Source organism: Salvelinus alpinus, chromosome 29, assembly GCF_045679555.1.
Source record: "Salvelinus alpinus chromosome 29, SLU_Salpinus.1, whole genome shotgun sequence".
NCBI lineage: Eukaryota > Metazoa > Chordata > Actinopteri > Salmoniformes > Salmonidae > Salvelinus > Salvelinus alpinus.
The window spans coordinates 21,511,708-21,532,554 of record NC_092114.1 but is presented as its reverse complement, the minus strand read 5'-3'; positions in this window follow the sequence as shown (position 1 = coordinate 21,532,554).

The following is a 20,847-nucleotide window of genomic DNA, read 5'->3' as shown; positions in this document are numbered from 1 at the left end:
TATCTGTTTGAGATGTACAGGACTATCTGGTTGAGATGTACTGGACTATCTGTATGAGATGTACAGGACTATCTGTTTGAGATGTACAGGACTATCTGTATGAGATGTACAGGACTATCTGTATGAGATGTACAGGACTATCTGGTTGAGATGTACAGGACTATCTGTATGAGATGTACAGGACTATCTGTATGAGATGTACAGGACTATCTGTATGAGATGTACAGGACTATCTGTATGAGATGTACAGGACTATCTGTATGAGATGTACAGGACTATCTGTATGAGATGTACAGGACTATCTGTATGAGATGTACAGGACTATCTGTATGAGATGTACAGGACTATCTGTATGAGATGTACAGGACTATCTGTTTGAGATGTACAGGACTATCTGTATGAGATGTACAGGACTATCTGTATGAGATGTACAGGACTATCTGGTTGAGATGTACTGGACTATCTGTATGAGATGTACAGGACTATCTGTATGAGATGTACAGGACTATCTGGTTGAGATGTACTGGACTATCTGTATGAGATGTACAGGACTATCTGTATGAGATGTACAGGACTATCTGTATGAGATGTACAGGACTATCTGTATGAGATGTACAGGACTATCTGGTTGAGATGTACAGGACTATCTGGTTGAGATGTACAGGACTATCTGTTTGAGATGTACTGGACTATCTGTTTGAGATGTACTGGACTATCTGTTTGAGATGTACAGGACTATCTGGTTGAGATGTACAGGACTATCTGTTTGAGATGTACAGGACTATCTGTATGAGATGTACAGGACTATCTGTATGAGATGTACAGGACTATCTGGTTGAGATGTACAGGACTATCTGTTTGAGATGTACTGGACTATCTGTTTGAGATGTACTGGACTATCTGGTTGAGATGTACAGGACTATCTGGTTGAGATGTACAGGACTATCTGTTTGAGATGTACTGGACTATCTGTTTGAGATGTACAGGACTATCTGGTTGAGATGTACTGGACTATCTGTATGAGATGTACAGGACTATCTGTATGAGATGTACTGGACTATCTGGTTGAGATGTACTGGACTATCTGTATGAGATGTACAGGACTATCTGTATGAGATGTACAGGACTATCTGGTTGAGATGTAGTCACTCAATTAGCCATGTCAGCTAACAATTTTTAGATTGGCATGTTAATCTAGCCAGGGGGCTACATTGATTTTGTTAGTAACTCTCACTCACATATTAACATGGCATAAGTGTAGAATTTTAAGAAATTAGCTTTAAAACTGCAAAAATGTCTCACACCAAATCTTGCTTAGGGCCCCCAACCAAATCACTCTTAGGGCACCCAAAAGGCTAGAGCCAGCCCTGCTCACCACAGCTACTGTGGCCTCAGGAAAATACACATTCTATTGTGTTGTGTCCACACGATCACTTACACCTTGTAAACAACCTGTACAAACACCGATAGAAACAGATGTGCCTGCACACCCAAGCATGACGTGGAACAACTCCAACCAAACATAAATAGCCAGACGCAGCATGAATCCACAAACATTGTCAGAGACCTAAATACTGTTTCAGCTCCATCAACATTGTCATTCTGGTCCATTAGATAACTGTCATGATCCCTGTTCCAAATGGCACCATATTCCCTTGATAGTGCACTCTCTATGGTATAGGGTACCATTTGGGATGGTACCCTAATGGTACTGCTCTGTTCAGTGTGAAAACACCCAGGAGGCTGGGCCTCTGAGGGTGAAAACACCCAGGAGGCTGGGGCTGTGATGTGGGTGAAAACAACCACAAGGATGGGGCTCTGATGAGGGTGAAAACAACCACAGGGATGGGGCTCTGATGAGGGTGAAAACACCCAGGAGGCTGGGGCTGTGATGAGGGTTTCTCTACTGATGTGTACTGGTTTAGAGAGCTACGAAGGCAATTCAATTTTGGGCGAATTCCATGGAAGCTTCGGGGCTTCATTCCTTTGTAACTCCCCAGCCTTATCCAGACTATGGATTTCTATGTGGTCGACGCAATGCTATATCATGGCTCGGAATGTGCTCTCCCATTGGCACGAAGTCAGAGGAAGTCTGTACTTAAGTCATTTGTAGCATGATAAGAGTTTCTGCCGTCATTGACCTGTCAGGCCCCTGTATGCCTGTATGTGTGGTACTCTTCTGCCAGCAGGAAGAACTATGACTGGAAATTGTAATGCAGCAGACAGAGGAGCTCCCCTGGTCAATCAGACATGATATAATGCCTCAGTGATCAAAAATCATAGAGGTTCCCTCAAATGACCTGGGGATAATGGATACTCTTAGCTCCTAGTTCTCTAGCTTGTATAACACACCAGACAGAGAGTAGAGAGGGGTGAGAGCTGTATATCCTAAGGTGAACCCAGCTCACTGCCACCCCCATCTCATCCCTGTCACTCACACTCACAGTCAGGAGACGAGTTAGTCAGCTTGTCAAGAGTCTGGTAGACAGACAGGCAGGGCGGAGACTAAGGTTTGAGAAGGGACTTCAGGGGGAGTCTGACTGACAGACAGACAGGATGGAGACTAAGGTTTGAGAAGGGACTTCAGGGGGAGTCTGGTAGACAGACAGGCAGGGTGGAGACTAAGGTTTGAGAAGGGACTTCAGGGAGAGTCTGACTGACAGACAGACAGGATGGAGACTAAGGTTTGAGAAGGGACTTCAGGGGGAGTCTGACTGACAGACAGACAGGATGGAGACTAAGGTTTGAGAAGTGACTTCAGGGGGAGTCTGGTACAGACAGGCAGGGCGGAGACTAAGGTTTGAGAAGGGACTTCAGGGGGAGTCTGACTGACAGACAGACAGGATGGAGACTAAGGTTTGAGAAGGGACTTCAGGGGGAGTCTGGTAGACAGACAGGCAGGGCGGAGACTAAGGTTTGAGAAGGGACTTCAGGGGGAGTCTGACTGACAGACAGACAGGATGGAGACTAAGGTTTGAGAAGGGACTTCAGGGGGAGTCTGGTAGACAGACAGGCAGGGCGGAGACTAAGATTTGAGAAGGGACTTCAGAGGGAGTTTGACAGACAGACATGGCAGGGTGGAGACTAAGGTTTGAGAAGGGACTTCAGCGGGAGTCTGACTGACAGACAGGCAGGGTGGAGACTAAGATTGAGGAGTGCAATCAGAGCCTTTTGGGAAGGAACACATCAGTCAATTGATCGGTCAAACACACACACATACACACACACTCAAACCATTACCCTTGAGAAAGTGCATTGGTAGCCTTCAGACCAATCTATTTCCCCTCTGGTCATTGGAGAGTCACATATTGCATGTGTATTTTATTGAAAAGCTTTTATTGATCTTAGGCTTTCACAAATCAGACTTTCAAGGAAAGGATTGTCTATTGTCAATGCTTTCTCAAGCCCAGGACCGGAGATGGATTTAATAGTGCATGGCTTTCAGAGTTCCTTTAGATTTATGGAAATCAAAACTTGCAACTTCAGGAAGTCATTCAGGAAATTATATCCAATGACCTCGGACTCCAAGATTAAAATTCCATTTGTTCCTTTTTTTAAAGGGTGCACAGCTAGTGTACTTTACATTAAGTTCTACATAGTAATTCATCTCAGAACCAACCAGGTAATAACACATAGCCCAATGCAGTGTTACTGAGATTACTGCAGGTCAGGAGAAATGTTTTACTGAAAAGGGTATCGATGATATGCTGGATCTTTTCTAAAGGATACTATTATACCAAGACACATGCTAGCCAAGTTGTACTTCTATGGGCCCTGGTCAAATGTACTGCACTATAGCGATGCCCACGCTGTAATGGAGTCCGTGTGCTGTTGAGATTCTGGATGGCCAGAGAGATAGCAACAATTACAAGCATCTTGCATGTGTGGAATCATAGGTGGCTCGTTTCAGCTCATTTTACCTTATTCTTGATACCATATCTGGTTTTGAGGTGTTTTGACTGATGTCATATCTTTGCTAATTCGCTAACATTCTCTAGCTAGCTAACCAACAGCTGTAATGATGTATTTGAGGGACAAGTGCTCATTATTTATGTTTTCAATAAACATTTAAAACTGACGAAATAAGATTTACATGTTGTCAACAATCCAAGCCAACCCCGTCTGTTTTGCCCCATAGTTGTGCATGCGTCGGTTTTGTTGCTAAACAACCAACCCGTCTATAGGGAATAGGGTGTAATTTGGAACGCTCACACAGGCCAATTTCCTCCCTCACAGGCCTTTGTCTAGTTCTCAATATCAATTTGTTATCAGTTCTAAATGCAATCTTCACTATTGTAATAATTTTAGAACAAAGGACATTAAAATAACAGAAAGGTAAACTATTGTTCTTCATTTCTGTTTGATCTGTTTCTTTGACTCCTTTGTCACATTAAACGGGTGTCCTGACTCTCTGAGGTCATTAAACGGGTGTCCTGACTCTCTGAGGTCATTAAAGATCCCATGGCACTTTGTCACATTAAACGGGTGTCCTGACTCTCTGAGGTCATTAAAGATCCCATGGCACTTTGTCACATTAAACGGGTGTCCTGACTCTCTGAGGTCATTAAAGATCCCATGGCACTTTGTCACATTAAACGGGTGTCCTGACTCTCTGAGGTCATTAAAGATCCCATGGCACTTTGTCACATTAAACGGGTGTCCTGACTCTCTGAGGTCATTAAAGATCCCATGGCACTTTGTCACATTAAACGGGTGTCCTGACTCTCTGAGGTCATTAAAGATCCCATGGCACTTTGTCACATTAAACGGGTGTCCTGACTCTCTGAGGTCATTAAAGATCCCATGGCACTTTGTCACATTAAACGGGTGTCCTGACTCTCTGAGGTCATTAAAGATCCCATGGCACTTTGTCACATTAAACGGGTGTCCTGACTCTCTGAGGTCATTAAAGATCCCATGGCACTTTGTCACATTAAACGGGTGTCCTGACTCTCTGAGGTCATTAAAGATCCCATGGCACTTTGTCACATTAAACGGGTGTCCTGACTCTCTGAGGTCATTAAAGATCCCATGGCACTTTGTCACATTAAACGGGTGTCCTGACTCTCTGAGGTCATTAAAGATCCCATGGCACTTTGTCACATTAAACGGGTGTCCTGACTCTCTGAGGTCATTAAAGATCCCATGGCACTTTGTCACATTAAACGGGTGTCCTGACTCTCTGAGGTCATTAAAGATCCCATGGCACTTTGTCACATTAAACGGGTGTCCTGACTCTCTGAGGTCATTAAAGATCCCATGGCACTTTGTCACATTAAACGGGTGTCCTGACTCTCTGAGGTCATTAAAGATCCCATGGCACTTTGTCACATTAAACGGGTGTCCTGACTCTCTGAGGTCATTAAAGATCCCATGGCACTTTGTCACATTAAACGGGTGTCCTGACTCTCTGAGGTCATTAAAGATCCCATGGCACTTTGTCACATTAAACGGGTGTCCTGACTCTCTGAGGTCATTAAAGATCCCATGGCACTTTGTCACATTAAACGGGTGTCCTGACTCTCTGAGGTCATTAAAGATCCCATGGCACTTTGTCACATTAAACGGGTGTCCTGACTCTCTGAGGTCATTAAAGATCCCATGGCACTTTGTCACATTAAACGGGTGTCCTGACTCTCTGAGGTCATTAAAGATCCCATGGCACTTTGTCACATTAAACGGGTGTCCTGACTCTCTGAGGTCATTAAAGATCCCATGGCACTTTGTCACATTAAACGGGTGTCCTGACTCTCTGAGGTCATTAAAGATCCCATGGCACTTTGTCACATTAAACGGGTGTCCTGACTCTCTGAGGTCATTAAAGATCCCATGGCACTTTGTCACATTAAACGGGTGTCCTGACTCTCTGAGGTCATTAAAGATCCCATGGCACTTTGTCACATTAAACGGGTGTCCTGACTCTCTGAGGTCATTAAAGATCCCATGGCACTTGTCGTAAGAGTAGGGGTGTTAACCCCGGTGTCCTGGCTAAATTCCCAATCTGGCCCTCAACCATCACGGTCACCTAATAATCCCCAGTTTACAATTGGCTCATTCATCCCCCTCCTCTCCCCTGTAACTATTCCCCAGGTCGTTGCTGCAAATGAGAACGTGTTCTTCAGTCAACTTACCTGGTAAAATAACGGATAAATAAAAATAAATAAATAAAATAAAAACATGGAACCAGTGAATGGATTGTATTCTGTTCTTTCTTTTTATTATGAACTATTTTGATGATGGTCTTTATGCTGATTCCCACTTTCATATTGTTGTTTGCATGCGCCGAGTCACCCATTAAAAAGCTGTGTGCTAAAACAAATAAAAACAAATAAAAAGAACAAGTTCGATGCTTGAACATAAATAATAATGGTTTCTCATTTTCAGAGGATCCACCCACATAAGAATTGCCATGAGACCATTTGCAGCATTCTTTTATTCAGCTCCTATCCACCCCCGTCAAACCAACGGCCCATGCATAACCCTACAGCTAATCAGACATGATGTGTGCACAAGTTAAATGAATTGACTGAATATTCATGCTGCGATAAACAAACAAAAACACCCAAATAGATGATCTTAGATACAGTTGAAGTCGGAAGTTTACACCTTAGCCAAATACATTTAAACTCAGTTTTTCACAATTCCTGACATTTAATCCTAGTAAAAATTCCCTGTCTTAGGTCAGTTAGGATCACCACTTCATTTTAAGAATGTGAAATGTCAGAATAATAGTAGAGAGAATGATTTATTTCAGCTTTTATTTCTTTCATCACATTCCCAGTGGGTCAGAAGTTTACATACACTCAATTAGTATTTGGTAGCATTGCCTTTAAATTGTTTAACTTGGGTCAAACGTTTCGGGTAGCCTTCCACAAGCTTCCCACAATAAGATGGGTGAATTTTGGCCCATTCCTCCTGACAGAGCTGGTGTAACTGAGTCAGGTTTGTAGGCCTCCTTGCTCGCACACGCTTTTTCAGTTCTGCCCACACATTTTCTATAGGATTGAGGTCAGGGCTGTGTGTTGGCCACTCCAATACCTTGACTTTGTTGTCCTTAAGCCATTTTGTTGTCCTTAAGCAACTTTGGAAGTATGCTTGGGGTCATTGTCCATTTGGAAGACCCATTTGCGACCAAGCTTTAACTTCCTGACTGATGTCTTGAGATGTTGCTTCAATATATCCACATAATTTTCCTGCCTCATGATGCAATCTATTTTGTGAAGTGCACCAGTTCCTCATGCTGCAAAGCACCCCCACAACATGATGCTCCCACCCCCGTGCTTCACGGTTGGGATGGTGAAGGCTGATTTTTGGCTGATTTCTTTTGATTTTCCCATGATGTCAATCGAGAGGCACTGAGTTTGAAGGTAGGCATTGAAATACATCCACAGGTACACCTCCAATTGACTCAAATGATGTCAATTAGCCTATCAGAAGCTTCTAAATCCATGACATCATTTTCTGGAATTTTCCAAGCTGTTTAAAGGCAGTCAACTTCGTGTATGTAAACTTCTGACCCACTGGAATTGTGATAGTGAATTATAAGTGAAATAATCTGTCTGTAAACAATTGTTGGAAGAATTACTTGTGTCATGCACAAAGTAGATGTCCTAACCGAATAGCCAAAACTACAGTTTGTGAACAAGACATGTCTTGAGTGGTTGAAAAACGAGTTTTAATGACTCCAACCTAAGTGTATGTAGACTTCCGACTTCAACTGTAGTTGCATCTCACAAAACAGCTCGGCGGAGGGATGTATTTTGGGCACTGGGACAACAAAAGTTTATCATGTACTGTATCTGGAAATACAATTCAGATAGTTTTCTGTCTTTAAAAAAAAGTATTATTATTATCAACACAAATGTTCAAATCCTATGGAAGCAATACCATGGATTCAGAATGTAGACCAATATTTTATATTGTAGAATTATAGTTAAAACAATTATAGTTAAAACAATATGTACAGTGCCTTCGGAAAGTATTCAGACCCCTTGACTTTTTACACATTTTGTTAGGTTACAGCCTTATTCTAAAATGTATTACATAGTTTTTTCCTCATCGATCTACAAACAATACCCTATAATGACAAAGCAAAAACTGTTGTTAAAAAAACAAAAACATTTTTGCTAATTTATACAAAATAAAAAACTGAAATATCACATTTACATAAGTTTTCAGAACCTTTACTCAGTACTTAGTTGAAGCACCTTTGGCAGTGAATACAGCCTCAAGTCTTTTTGTGTATGACTCTATAAGTTTGGTACATCTGTATTTGGTTGAGTTTCTCCCATTCTTCTCTGCAGATCCTCTCATGCTCTGTCAGGTTGGATGTGGAGCGTTGCTACACAGATATTTTCAGGTCTCTCCAGAGATGTTCGATCCAGTTCAAGTCCGGGCTCTGGCTGGGCCACTCAAGGACATTCAGAGGCTTGTCTTGAAGCCGCTCCTGTGTTGTCTTGGCTGGGTGCTTAATGTGGCTGTGTGCTTAATGTTGTTGAAAGGTGAACCTTCACCCCAGTCTGAGGTCCTGAGCGCTCTGGAAAGTGGTTTTCATCAAGGATCTCTCTTTACTTTGCTCCGTTCATCTTTGCCTCGATCCTGGCTAGTCTCCCAGTCCCTGCTGCTGAAAAACATCCCCACAGCATGATGCTGCCACCACCATGCTTCACCGTAGGGCTGGTGCCAGGTTTCCTCCAGACGTGACGCTTGGCATTCAGGCCAAAGAGTTTCATCAGACCAGAGAATCTTGTTTCTCATGGTCTGAGAGTCTTTAGGTGCCTTTTGGCAAACTCCAAGAGGGCTGTCATGTGGCTTTTACTGAGGAGTGGCTGCCGTCTGGCCACTCTACCACAAAGGCCTGATTGGTGGAGTGCTGCAGAGATGGTTGTCCAGAGACCCATCTCCACGGAGGAACTCTAGAGCTCTATCAGAGTGACTATCTGGTTCTTGGTCACCTCCCTGACCAAGGCCCTTCTCCCCCGATTGCTTAGTTTGGTTGGGCAGCCAGCTCTAGGACGAGTCTTGGTGGTTCCAAACCTCTTCCATTTAAGAATGATGGACGCCACTGTGTTTTTGGGGACCTTCAATGCTGCTGAATACTTATGTAAATAAGGTATTTCTGTTTCTATGAACCTGTTTTTGCTTTGTCATTATGGGGTATTGTGTGTAGATTGATGAGGAGTTTATTTTATTTCATCCATTTTAGAGTAAATCTGTAATGTAACAAAATGTGTAAAAAGTCAAGGGGTCTGAATACTTTCCCAGGGCACTGTACAACAGGCAGATATCTAGATAAGATCAAATAGCCATGAAATATTGGACCATTATACATTTTGTCCTTAAACCAATAGCTGTCTCAGTGTTTTTGTTCTGGTTGAGATCTGCTGATCTCTGCTAATAAGTTGAGGAATATCACTCTGTTGTTCTAACACTTTGCTCTGTTATTTTGTTAGCTATTGGCAGCTGACGAGTTCTCCCTTTGGGTCCCATAAAAGTTTTCACTGTCATCAATCATACATACAGCTACTTTAACACATCTCTTTATGGATTGCAGTAGGCCAGTCTTTTGGCTGATTGTAGCTTGGAGCAGAGCAGAGGTGCCCATTAAAACTGATAATGGCTCCCTCACCTTTCTCCATTTGCAGGGTAAAAATACATTTGTTCTAGACAGAATTGTTTAAAATATATTGATGTTGCCTATCAGTGTCCCTTTAAAAGAAAAAGTGATGCATGTGTCATGTGTCCTATACACTGAGAAAACCAGACATTAGGACCACCTTCCTAATATTGAGTTGCTCAGAACAGCCTCAATTCGTCGGGGCATGGACTCTACAAGGTGTCGAAAGTGTTCCACAGGGATGCTGGCCCTTGTTGACTCCAATGCTTCCCACAGTTGTGTCAATTTGGTTTGATGTCCTTTAGATGGTGGACCATTCTTGATACACACAGGAATCTGTTGAGCGTGAAAAACCCAGCAGCGTTGCAGTTGGCACAAACCGGTGCGCCTGGCTCCTACTACCATACCCTGTTCAAAGGCACCCATTCACCCTCTGAATGGCACACATACACAATCCATGTCTGAATTGTCTCGAGGCTTAAAAATCCTTCATTAACCTGTGACAAGGGACATCAATAAGGGATCCTAAGTTTCACCTGGACTCACCTGGTCTGTCTATGTCATGGAAAGAGTAGGTGTTCTTAATGTTTTGTGTATTTAACACAAGCCAATGTAAAGCCTGTGTTCTCTATAGTCCGTTATATAAGTAATAGAGCTGGAGCCTGACCTTTAGTGTATAACAGACAAATACGACATTAACTGACAGTTAGATTAGGTTTGCATGCCTTCCCATTGATTTTGGAGAAGGGAAATCAAAGAGACAAATCCGCATAAGCATTTTGGGGCCTCAGCTGACCTACCTAACAGGATACTGCCATTCGAATGGTACAGAAATCCCAGGAGGAGATTTTGATTTTATTCAGATGTCTTTCAGTCCCCATTTGGACTAATCTTCCAAGTGTCCTTAAGAAGAGGGGTACATGTCCTATCTCTCTCTCTCTCTGTGTGTGTGTGTGTGTGTGTGTGTGTGTGTGTGTGTGTGTGTGTGTGTGTGTGTGTGTGTGTGTGTGTGTGTGTGTGTGTGTGTGTGTGTGTGTGTGTGTGTGTGTGTGTGTGTGTGTGTGTGTGTGTGTGTGTGTGTGTGTGTGTGTGTGTGTGTGTGTGTGTGCATGCGTGCGTGCGTGCGTGCACAATGCCACACCTAGTAGATGGTAGATCCTGTCAGAAAGCAGTAGCCTACCAGTCGTCACGGCAACGGTTGCCTGCCTCTAGCTCCATTCCATCTGTGGATTAAAAGATGACAGCGAACTGTTTGTAGACTTATTACATCATCCACTGTCTGTCATGGACCACTTAGCATTGTTCAAAAGCTGAATCTGACATCTCTTCATTTCTCTCCTCTATTTTCATGGCATTTGTATTCTATCCCATCCATTTCCATCAGTGTGTTGTCTCATAGCGCAATGTTTCCTTCCCACTCCACCCTTTTCACATTTCCCCCACGGAGCCACAGCCTTCAGTTCACTGGAATGAGTCAACCTAGTCAGAGTGAAACTTGACCTGAGCTAGCGTGTAACGGTGACAGTGTTTCTAGACACATTTCAGTTGAAGGCATTCAGTTGTTCGACTGACTAGGTATCCCCCTTTCCCTTTTATACTGGCAATTACAGAGTGTGTGTGTGTGTGTGTGTGTGTGTGTGTGTGTGTGTGTGTGTGTGTGTGTGTGTGTGTGTGTGTGTGTGTGTGTGTGTGTGTGTGTGTGTGTGTGTGTGTGCATGCGTGCGTGCGTGCGTGCACAATGCCACACCTAGTAGATGGTAGATCCTGTCAGAAAGCAGTAGCCTACCAGTCGTCACGGCAACGGTTGCCTGCCTCTAGCTCCATTCCATCTGTGGATTAAAAGATGACAGCGAACTGTTTGTAGACTTATTACATCATCCACTGTCTGTCATGGACCACTTAGCATTGTTCAAAAGCTGAATCTGACATCTCTTCATTTCTCTCCTCTATTTTCATGGCATTTGTATTCTATCCCATCCATTTCCATCAGTGTGTTGTCTCATAGCGCAATGTTTCCTTCCCACTCCACCCTTTTCACATTTCCCCCACGGAGCCACAGCCTTCAGTTCACTGGAATGAGTCAACCTAGTCAGAGTGAAACTTGACCTGAGCTAGCGTGTAACGGTGACAGTGTTTCTAGACACATTTCAGTTGAAGGCATTCAGTTGTTCGACTGACTAGGTATCCCCCTTTCCCTTTTATACTGGCAATTACAGAGTGTGTGTGTGTGTGTGTGTGTGTGTGTGTGTGTGTGTGTGTGTGTGTGTGTGTGTGTGTGTGTGTGTGTGTGTGTGTGTGTGTGTGTGTGTGTGTGTGTGTGTGTGTGTGTGTGTGTGTGTGTGTGTGTGTGTGTGTGTGTGTGTGTGTTTCCATACTGCTCTGAGTGTCTATACCACTGTGAGTGTCTATACCACTGTGAGTGTCTATACCACTGTGAGTGTCCATACCGCTGTGTCCATACTGCTGTGAGTGTCTATACCGCTGTGTGTGTCCATACCGCTGTGTGTCCATACCGCTGTGTGTCCATACTGCTGTGAGTGTCTATACCGCTGTGTCCATACCGCTGTGTGTCCATACCGCTGTGAGTGTCTATACCGCTGTGTGTGTCCATACCGCTGTGTGTCCATACCGCTGTGAGTGTCTATACCGCTGTGTGTGTCCATACCGATGTGTGTCCATACCGCTGTGAGTGTCTATACCACTGTGTGTCCATACCACTGTGTGTCCATACCGCTGTGAGTGTCCATATACCCGCTGTGTGTCTATACCGCTGTGTGTCTATACCGCTGTGTCCATACTGCTGTGTGTCCATACTGCTGTGAGTGTCTATACCGCTGTGTGTCCATACCGCTGTGTGTCCATACCGCTGTGAGTGTCTATACCGCTGTGTGTGTCCATACCGCTGTGTGTCCATACCGCTGTGAGTGCCTATACCGCTGTGTGTCCATACCACTGTGTGTCCATACCGCTGTGAGTGTCTATACCGCTGTGTGTCTATACCGCTGTGTGTCTATACCGCTGTGAGTGTCTATACCGCTGTGTGTCTATACCGCTGTGAGTGTCTATACCGCTGTGAGTGTCTATACCGCTGTGAGTGTCTATACCGCTGTGAGTGTCTATACCGCTGTGAGTGTCTATACCGCTGTGTGTCTATACCGCTGTGAGTGTCTATACCGCTGTGTGTCCATACCGCTGTGAGTGTCTATACCGCTGTGTGTCTATACCGCTGTGTGTCTATACCGCTGTGAGTGTCTATACCGCTGTGTGTCCATACCGCTGTGAGTGTCTATACCGCTGTGTGTCTATACCGCTGTGTGTCCATACCGCTGTGAGTGTCTATACCGCTGTGTGTCTATACCGCTGTGTGTCCATACCACTGTGTGTCCATACCGCTGTGAGTGTCTATACCGCTGTGAGTGTCTATACCGCTGTGTGTCTATACCGCTGTGAGTGTCTATACCGCTGTGTGTCTATACCGCTGTGAGTGTCTATACCGCTGTGAGTGTCTATACCGCTGTGTGTCCATACCGCTGTGTGTCCATACCACTGTGTGTCCATACCACTGTGTGTCCATACCGCTGTGAGTGTCTATACCGCTGTGAGTGTCTATACCGCTGTGTGTCTATACCGCTGTGAGTGTCTATACCGCTGTGTGTCCATACCGCTGTGAGTGTCTATACCGCTGTGTGTCTATACCGCTGTGTGTCCATACCGCTGTGAGTGTCTATACCGCTGTGTGTCTATACCGCTGTGTGTCCATACCACTGTGTGTCCATACCACTGTGTGTCCATACCGCTGTGAGTGTCTATACCGCTGTGTGTCTATACCGCTGTGAGTGTCTATACCGCTGTGTGTCCATACCGCTGTGAGTGTCTATACCGCTGTGTGTCTATACCGCTGTGTGTCTATACCGCTGTGTGTCCATACCGCTGTGAGTGTCTATACCGCTGTGAGTGTCTATACCGCTGTGTGTCTATACCGCTGTGTGTCCATACCGCTATGAGTGTCTATACCGCTGTGTGTCCATACCGCTGTGTGTCTATACCGCTGTGTGTCCATACCGCTGTGAGTGTCTATACCGCTGTGTGTCCATACCACTGTGTGTCCATACCGCTGTGAGTGTCTATACCGCTGTGTGTCCATACCGCTGTGAGTGTCTATACCGCTGTGTGTGTCCATACCGCTGTGAGTGTCCATACCGCTGTGAGTGTCTATACCGCTGTGTGTCTATACCGCTGTGTGTCTATACCGCTGTGAGTGTCTATACCGCTGTGTGTCCATACCGCTGTGAGTGTCTATACCGCTGTGTGTCTATACCGCTGTGTGTCTATACCGCTGTGAGTGTCTATACCGCTGTGTGTCCATACCGCTGTGAGTGTCTATACCGCTGTGTGTCTATACCGCTGTGTGTCCATACCGCTGTGAGTGTCTATACCGCTGTGTGTCTATACCGCTGTGTGTCCATACCACTGTGTGTCCATACCGCTGTGAGTGTCTATACCGCTGTGTGTCTATACCGCTGTGAGTGTCTATACCGCTGTGTGTCTATACCGCTGTGAGTGTCTATACCGCTGTGAGTGTCTATACCGCTGTGTGTCTATACCGCTGTGTGTCCATACAACTGTGTGTCCATACCACTGTGTGTCCATACCGCTGTGAGTGTCTATACCGCTGTGTGTCTATACCGCTGTGAGTGTCTATACCGCTGTGTGTCCATACCGCTGTGAGTGTCTATACCGCTGTGTGTCTATACCGCTGTGTGTCTATACCGCTGTGTGTCCATACCGCTGTGAGTGTCTATACCGCTGTGTTTCTATACCGCTGTGTGTCCATACCACTGTGTGTCCATACCACTGTGTGTCCATACCGCTGTGAGTGTCTATACCGCTGTGTGTCCATACCGCTGTGAGTGTCTATACCGCTGTGTGTCCATACCGCTGTGAGTGTCTATACCGCTGTGTGTGTCCATACCGCTGTGTGTCCATACCGCTGTGAGTGTCTATACCGGTGTGAGTGTCTATACCGCTGTGTGTCCATACCGCTGTGAGTGTCTATACCGCTGTGTGTCCATACCGCTGTGAGTGTCTATACCGCTGCGTGTCCATACCGCTGTGAGTGTCTATACCGCTGTGTGTCTATACCGCTGTGAGTGTCTATACCGCTGTGTGTCCATACCGCTGTGAGTGTCTATACCGCTGTGTGTCTATACCGCTGTGTGTCTATACCGCTGTGTGTCCATACCGCTGTGAGTGTCTATACCGCTGTGAGTGTCTATACCGCTGTGTGTCTATACCGCTGTGTGTCCATACCGCTATGAGTGTCTATACCGCTGTGTGTCCATACCGCTGTGTGTCTATACCGCTGTGTGTCCATACCGCTGTGAGTGTCTATACCGCTGTGTGTCCATACCACTGTGTGTCCATACCACTGTGTGTCCATACCGCTGTGAGTGTCTATACCGCTGTGTGTCCATACCGCTGTGAGTGTCTATACCGCTGTGTGTGTCCATACCGCTGTGAGTGTCCATACCGCTGTGAGTGTCTATACCGCTGTGTGTCCATACCGCTGTGTGTCCATACCGCTGTGAGTGTCTATACCGCTGTGTGTCCATACCGCTGTGAGTGTCTATACCGCTGTGTGTCCATACCGCTGTGAGTGTCTATACCGCTGTGTGTCCATACCGCTGTGAGTGTCTATACCGCTGTGTGTCCATACCGCTGTGTGTCCATACCGCTGTGAGTGTCTATACCGCTGTGTGTCCATACTGCTGTGAGTGTCTATACCGCTGTGTGTCCATACCGCTGTGAGTGTCTATACCGCTGTGTGTCTATACCGCTGTGTGTCTATACCGCTGTGTGTCCATACCGCTGTGTGTCCATACCGCTGTGTTTCCAGACCGCTGTGAGTGTCTATACCGCTGTGTGTCCATACTGCTGTGAGTGTCTGTACCGCTGTGTGTGTCCATACCGCTGTGTTTCCATACCGCTGTGTGTGTCCATACCGCTGTGTGTGTCCATACCGCTGTGTGTCCATACCGCTGTGTGTCCATACCGTTGTGTGTCCATACCGTTGTGTTTCCATACCGCTGTGAGTGTCTATATCGCTGTGTGTCCATACCGCTGTGTCCATACTGCTGTGAGTGTCTATACCACTGTGTGTGTCCATACCGCTGTGTGTGTCCATACCGCTGTGTGTCCATACTGCTGTGAGTGTCTATACCACTGTGTGTGTCCATACCGCTGTGTGTCCATACCGCTGTGTGTGCATACTGCTGTGAGTGTCTATACCGCTGTGTGTCCATACCACTGTGTGTCCATACTGCTGTGAGTGTCTATACCACTGTGTGTGTCCATACCGCTGTGTGTCCATACCGCTGTGTGTGCATACTGCTGTGAGTGTCTATACCGCTGTGTGTGTCCATACTGCTGCTTTGTAATGGACGGTTTTAAAAGCCAGAGTGCACGCAATTTCACATTCAGCACTTCTACCGTCTACATTAAAAGACTGGTGCTTTAGTGAAATGCACAACTGAGGGATCCCTGCCAGTGAGGCAAATAAAGAGAAACATAAATCCTCCATTTCTCTCTACAAGTTACTCTCACTGGCCCTGGGCTGTAGAGGGATCTATCTAGTTCTACTCCTGTTTGTATGGTTCTGCCATCTCTAGAGGTTTCAAGTTGAATTCTGCCCTGAGCAGTTAGGATACTCGCCTGAATAAACAACGGTCTGTCTTGTAACTTTGTGATTTCTAGACAACCACAAACGGTTTGCTCATCAGGCTTTCTGAGAAGAGCTACCACTGTGTCTTGGCTGTTAGTGATAGGTGTGTGCTGAGTGATTTGGGAGGAGGTTGAACTCTGTTCTCCCCCTTACGCGCTGAAGTACCACTAGTCAGAATCAGAACCCCTATACCAGACATGACTATCAGAATGCTAATGGCCACTCAGGAAACCTGACTTGGAGGAACATCTCCTTCTTATAAATCCTCGATTGCTGTCTCCCTGTCTGTCTCTCTGTCTCCCTGTCTGTCTCTCTGTCTCCCTGTCTGTCTCTCTGTCTGTCTCTCTGTCTGTCTCCCTGTCTGTCTCTCTGTCTCCCTGTCCGTCTCTCTGTCTGTCTCTCTGTCTCCCTGTCTGTCTCTCTGTCTGTCTCTCTGTCTCCCTGTCTGTCTCTCTGTCTCCCTGTCTGTCTCTCTGTCTGTCTGTCTCCCTGTCTGTCTCTCTGTCTGTCTCCCTGTCTGTCTCTCTGTCTCCCTGTCCGTCTCTCTGTCTGTCTCTCTGTCTCCCTGTCTGTCTCTCTGTCTGTCTCTCTGTCTCCCTCTCTGTCTCCCTGTCTGTCTGTCTCTCTGTCTCTCTGTCTCCCTGTCTGTCTCCCTGTCTGTCTCTCTGTCTGTCTCTCTGTCTCCCTGTATGTCTCCCTGTCTGTCTCTCTCTCTGTCTCTCTGTCTCCCTGTCTGTCTCTCTGTCTCCCTGTCTGTCTCTCTGTCTCCCTGTCTGTCTCTCTGTCTCCCTGTCTGTCTCCCTGTCTGTCTCTCTGTCTGTCTCTCTGTCTCCCTGTCTATCTCTCTGTCTCTCTGTCTCCCTGTCTGTCTCTCTGTCTGTCTCTCTGCCTCCCTGTCTGTCTCTCTGTCTCCCTGTCTGTCTCTCTGTCTCCCTGTCTGTCTCTCTGTCTGTCTGTCTGTCTGTCTGTCTCTCTGTCTCCCTGTCTGTCTCTCTGTCTCTCTGTCTCTCTGTCTCCCTGTCTGTCTCTCTGTCTCCCTGTATGTCTCTCTGTCTCCCTGTCTGTCTGTCTCCCTGTCTGTCTGTCTCCCTGTCTGTCTGTCTGTCTGTCTGTATGTCTCTCTGTCTCCCTGTCTGTCTCTCTGTCTGTCTCTCTGCCTGTCTCTCTGTCTCCCTGTCTGTCTCTCTGTCTCCCTGTCAGTCTCTTTGTCTCCCTGTCTGTCTCTCTGTCTGTCTCTCTGTCTCCCTGTCTCCCTGTCTGTCTCCCTGTCTGTCTCCCTGTCTGTCTCTCTGTCTGTCTCTCTGTCTCCCTGTCTGTCTCTCTGTCTCCTTGTCTGTCTCTCTGTCTGTCTCTCTGCCTCCCTGTCTGTCTCTCTGTCTCCCTGTCTGTCTCTCTGTCTCCCTGTCTGTCTCTCTGTCTGTCTGTCTGTCTGTCTGTCTGTCTGTCTGTCTGTCTGTCTGTCTGTCTGTCTGTCTGTCTGTCTGTCTGTCTCTCTGTCTCCCTGTCTGTCTCTCTGTCTCTCTGTCTCCCTGTCTGTCTCTCTGTCTCCCTGTCTGTCTCTCTGTCTCCCTGTATGTCTCTCTGTCTCCCTGTCTGTCTGTCTCCCTGTCTGTCTGTCTCCCTGTCTGTCTGTCTGTCTGTCTGTCTGTCTGTCTGTCTGTCTGTATGTCTCTCTGTCTCCCTGTCTGTCTCTCTGTCTGTCTCTCTGCCTGTCTCTCTGTCTCTCTGTCTGTCTCTCTGTCTCCCTGTCTGTCTCTCTGTCTCCCTGTCAGTCTCTTTGTCTCCCTGTCTGTCTCTCTGTCTGTCTCTCTGTCTCCCTGTCTCCCTGTCTGTCTGTCTCCCTGTCTGTCTCTCTGTCTGTCTCTCTGTCTCCCTGTCTGTCTCTCTGTCTCCTTGTCTGTCCCCCAGCCCTGTGGTTTGTCTCTAACCACGTTTCCATCCACAGTTTTTATGCAAGTAAAGTCATACTGTATAAAAAAAAAAATCCTGACTGCTGTGATGGAAACAGGAATTATCGGTACAATTTTATAAATGCCGACAGATCATTTGTTTGTTCGACATGGTGGGATCTTTTTGTGTCTGTAAAATTAATTACGTGAGAAATGGCTGTGGAAACGCCTTTATGCGCAAATATTGAAATATTGATATAATGCCATATCAAAATAAACTTGGAGTCACGCGATGATATGGTGTGTGGTCCTCCCACTATGACTCGTCAGGAAAGCATGCAGTTTATTAGTCTACAGATGAAATAAGTGATGAACTTCACAGGGTGGTGAAAGTTCAAGGTGATGAGCTTGATGCTCCTTTACAATACATATTGAGGGTCTTATTCTGGTGGCATGATGGACCGCCGTTTGACAAATAAAAATATTTTCGCTCTTATCCATAATAATCTCACCATGTAGACTAGCCTACCTGCACAGCCTACCTGCACAGCCTACCTGCACAGCCTACCTGCACAGGCTACCTGCACTGTATCAGCGAGCTTTTGGCTATAGAGCACAGGTTCCAAAACCAGAGGAGACACATTTGCTATTTAACTCAACAGTTTTTGTGACCAAACTATCAGTAGAGTTGAAAATGCGATGGAAACACATTGAACTTTAGATGAAAACTTAAGTGAAAAAGTACATTTTGTGTGAACTACTTCATCGGTTTGGTGGAAAGATCACTGGTGGGAAAATGCACATATTTTCTTGATGCAGATTGTTGAATATTTGCATGAAAATCTATCACCAATTGGATGGAAACTTAGCTATTGTGAAATTGTTGATGATTTCCCTTCTGCAGAGGCACAGCGGTCAACGCTGATGATTATTAGGATTTATACATGCATTACTGAGCAAAGGTTTATGGTTGGGTCAGTCCGACACAACAAATGACCAAATGGCACACGGTTTATGTGGTCTTGGACTTTAGGCCTATTTTGTGCAGTAAGGCTTTGTTAAGATTAGTTTATCTTCCCACTCTTCGAAAAATGATTTGTCTTTGAAAAAGTGGTGACCACTTTTTCTCACTGTAGCATGGTCCCAGATCTGTTTGTGTGTCACGGCTGTTGAATGAAATGGACCAAGGTGCAGCGTGGTGAGCGTACATTTTATTTTTATTAGAAACGACGCCGACCAAACAATAAACAATACAAAACAAACCGTGAAGCTTAAGGCTATGTGCCACAAACAAAGTCAACCTCCCACAAAGACAGGTGGGAGAAAGGGCTACCTAAGTATGGTTCTCAATCAGAGACAACGATAGACAGCTGTCCCTGATTGAGAACCCTACCCGGCCAAAACATAGAAATACAAAATAATAGAACATAGAATGCCCACCCCAAATCACACCCTGACCAAACCAAATAGAGACATAAAAAGGATCTCTAAGGTCAGGGCGTGACATTGTGCTGTGTTTCAAAGACCATGGGAGTTGTCTATACAGTACAAACAGATCTGGAATCATGCTATACTCATTGATCCTGATCTTGTCATACTGAAATTGATAAATCTTTCTGACACATAAGCAATCCTAAGAATTCAGACTTAGTTTTCCAGTTCACTATTTATACAGATGTCATCTCCAGTTCACTATTTATACAGATGTCATCTCCAGTTCACTATTTATACAGATGTCATCTCCAGTTCACTATTTATACAGATGTCATCTCCAGTTCACTATTTATACAGATGTCATCTCCAGTTCACTATTTATACAGATGCCATCTCCAGTTCCCTATTTATACAGATGTCATCTCCAGGTCACTATTTATACAGATGTCATCTCCAGTTCACCATTTATACAGATGTCATCTCCAGGTCACTATTTATACAGATGCCATCTCCAGGTCACTATTTATACAGATGTCATCTCCAGGTCACTATTTATACAGATGTCATCTCCAGTTCACTATTTATACAGATCTCATCTCCAGTTCCCTATTTATACAGATGTCATCTCCAGGTCACTATTTATACAGATCTCATCTCCAGTTCACTATTTATACAGATGTCATCTCCAGTTCACTATTTATACAGATGTCATCTCCAGTTCACCATTTATACAGATGTCATCTCCAGTTCACTATTTATACAGATGTCATCTCCAGTTCACTAGTTATACAGATGTCATCTCCAGTTCACTATTTATACAGATGTCATCTCCAGTTCACTATTTATACAGATGTCATCTCCAGTTCACTATTTATACAGATGTCATCTCCAGTTCACCATTTATACAGATGTCATCTCCAGGTCACTATTTATACAGATGCCATCTCCAGGTCACTATTTATACAGATGTCATCTCCAGGTCACTATTTATACAGATGTCATCTCCAGTTCACTATTTATACAGATCTCATCTCCAGTTCCCTATTTATACAGATGTCATCTCCAGGTCACTATTTATACAGATGTCATCTCCAGTTCACTATTTATACAGATGTCATCTCCAGTTCACTATTTATACAGATGCCATCTTCAGGTCACTATTTATACAGATCTCATCTCCAGTTCAC